The sequence below is a fragment of the Capsicum annuum genome, chromosome 8, assembly GCF_002878395.1.
Source record: "Capsicum annuum cultivar UCD-10X-F1 chromosome 8, UCD10Xv1.1, whole genome shotgun sequence".
Lineage (NCBI taxonomy): Eukaryota > Viridiplantae > Streptophyta > Magnoliopsida > Solanales > Solanaceae > Capsicum > Capsicum annuum.
Window position 1 is genome coordinate 146,023,661 of NC_061118.1, and position 3,627 is coordinate 146,027,287.

Sequence of the window (3,627 nt, forward strand, 5' to 3'; positions counted from 1 at the left end):
AAATTACCTAGTAGATATGTACGTTGAATACCATTATGATAACATAATTCACATGTTATGTACCTTAGTAGTATACAAAATTGTGCAATTTAATTTTTCGATGGATGAGTTTCGTAATACGCAAATGTAAATAATTTTGGCGCCTAAATTTTATTTATTTCGTTGCACATGCTGATCAAGACAAATATCTTTTTTATACTCAAGAGCTGGTCCTTCCTCTCTATTTCTCTTATTCTTTTTTCTTTTTCAAATTCAACTTTTTATTTTTAATTTCTTTTCCAATTGAGGATATAATTAATAGTACCACCACTATAGTTTTCCATCAAAATAAATTTTGCATGGGCATAAATATTAATGGATACATGGCAAATTTTTATAGACCAACTCTACAAAGTTTACCAGAAATTAGATAACATTGGGATAAAAGAAAACATTTTCATATTAAAAACAGGAAAGTCTATTTCAAAGTTCAAATGCTTGTAAAACAAAAAATACTTAGCAAGGAAATCATTTAACCTGTATATGAGTTTTACTTTATTATTTTTTCCTTCTTTTTTATTGCTATGGTGGTGGATTTTCAGTCAATTCAGTCCAAGTTGCTTATGTATAAACTGAGAAAATCATTGCTCCACGTGAGAAAGAAAATAAATTGAACATGGTACTTCCATTTGTCTCGTGAGGGCTCGTTTGGTACGACGGATAAAGAATAATTAATATCAAAATTTATTTAATATGAATTTATCTCATGTTTAGTTGGAATAAAATAATAGATAACTTATTTGAGAATTAGTTATCCCGAGATTATAATATTATTTTTACCTCATACAATAAACAATCTCAAAAGAACTTGTTCCTCAAGATAATTTAGGTCGGTCATTCATCCATCATCTAAAGATTTCTTGGGATAAGATAACTGACTCAAAATGGACTAAAACAATGAAGGGTCCAATCCATTCAATTCTTACTAAATTATACTGATTTCTTAATTTGTTTTCTCATAATTAAACAAAATTATAAAGACTTCTTGTTCTACTTATGATGGTAGATAGCATTTATTAAACATTAACATTACATACACATTTTGACAAAGTTTTTCTTTTATCAATTTGAGCCTTATATATAATCCAAGACATTCCAAAATTTCAATGGATTGAATCGGATGAATCAAAAAAGAGCAAATTGATAAATCAGAGGGTCATCTGGTAACCTATCCAAATTTCGACGGGGTATGGTGTACACACAAAGATTCCTATTATTAGCAGAAAATAAAAATAAGTTGTGTACAAAGATATATGAAACTTTTAATGACGTGAGATTTTTTGTAAAAATTTATTAAAATTTGACTCAAAACGAATAATACCACATCATGATAAGATTACTTATTGAATGTTTTAGCTCAATAAAAAAAAATCTTTGTAAAATTATTTTATTTCAATATTTTCATTTCAATTGTAACTAGTTATAAGTGATCATTTCATAAATGAATTTTGGCATGTATAAAAATAATAATCATATATCTTGACAGTCACCTTACTAATAATTATAGTAGAAAGAATAATTAGAATAAAACAATAATGCATGGGATAAAACCTAATTATGCAACCGTTCTTACATTGAAAAAAGAATAATCATTTTCATGCCTGTAGACACTTTTTGCAGATAAATCTAAACGCCGCAATTAGAGTATTTATTAAGTAAACTTATTCATTAATATTATATATTCTGAGAAAACTACTGGGATTTGAAGGGACGTCAAAATGTAAGATTGCGTCCAAACTGATAAAGGTTTTCAACTTTTTAAGTATAGTTTAGTAGTAGGTAGAAAAAGGTATTGAAAACCTAAAAATAAAAAGATGTTTTAATCATAATTAATATTAAGTTGGGTTCGAGCTCCAGGTGTGGAGAAAATTTTGTTGGGAGCATCACCACAGAATAATGAGCCCTGCAATGCACGATCCGAATTCGTTAGGGTTCCAATATGAATATCGGTGGGAAACAAAAAAAAAATATTAAAGTTGCTAAAAGTTATTTCTTTTATTTTTTTCATTTAAGATTTCTTACCCGTGTTCAATACCCATATTATTGTGGCTTCAAATAAATTTCAATAAACTCGAGTTTGTGCTGCAAAGTTCCACATTAATGATAATGTATTCCCTAAAAAATAACGATAATTTCATATCCATAACTTAAACTAAGATTTCTAATTAAGAATGAAAAAAAATGCTTTCAACCATAAAAAGACGTTGACAAAATTTGAGAGTTATAACTTGTAGAACAGATAAAACTTTTTGAGTTTTCATCAAAACGTGTATATATATATATATATATAAGATCCTTTACTTGAGATTTAAGTAAAATACTAGCTAAAATGGTTGGTGAGTCCATATTTTTAACTCTATATATTCATACTAGTCTTTAAGATCTTCAACCCCACATTCCTCTACTTCAATTTGTGCTTGATTTATGAGCTAGTTTTGCCACCGGTACTGCAGACTAAGTATAAAGATATTTTCTTTTATACATTTCAATTATATATACGGCGTATATATATATATATACACACTTTAAGTCAATGATTTGGCATATATTGGAACACATTTTCACGTGTATTCTACTTTATTAAAACCAAGTCAAAATTAAACTTTCTAAGTATAGTTCGTGCAAACATACACTCATCCCAAGACAAGTCTTTTATGGAAAATGTTATAGCAGTTAACTTTTGAGTTCAAACAAATTCATTATTATTTCATATTGATCGAGAATCACACTTATAAAATCCACCACTCGGATCATGCTTTGACCATAGATTTGATTGTTAATTTAATTATTTAAGAGAGAATTTAATACATTTGAAAAAAATGTCAATCCATGAAACTCATGTAGTCTTTGTAGTTGCACGATATTTTATTAATTTAATCATTTAACAGAAGAATTTAATAAATTTGAAAAAAATGTCAATCCATGAAACTCATGTAGTCTTTGTAGTTGCACGATATTTTATTAATTTAATCATTTAACAGAAGAATTTAATAAATTTGAAAAAAATGTCAATCCATTAAACTCATGTAGTCTTTGTAGTTGCACAATTTTTTCCTTCACTTTCGCGTGATTATATATTATGTTACATGATTCATGCATTTTATTGTTGAAAAATGATATTCACATAATTTCTGAAATAAAAACCTGTTTGACTCTTTTTACTTTTGGTAAAAAACATGTCTGATCACAAAAGGTAAATTTATTTCCCATCTACTTTTCGCTTAGCATTTGTAGGTAAAACTTTAATTTACTCCCTAATTTTTTCCTTATTGGAGGTTCAAAATTAATTAAAAAATTAGTGCGGAGAGTTGCACATGAACAAACAGTTTCTTTTATATAATTTGAATAATTCTTATCTTTTCATCTAACTTTTGAGGTTAAAATAGATTCTAAATTTATTTCTTTAATAATTATATTAGAACTTGAGGTGGAATGAATAGTATTTCACCATCTTTAATATGAGGTTATAATTAAGTTCAAGCTTTTTAAAAATAAATAAATTACAATAAAAATATATATTAATCGAACATTAATGAAGAAATTGATCGAACAATGGAGGGAACTACAAAAAGAACATTACAACGCGTT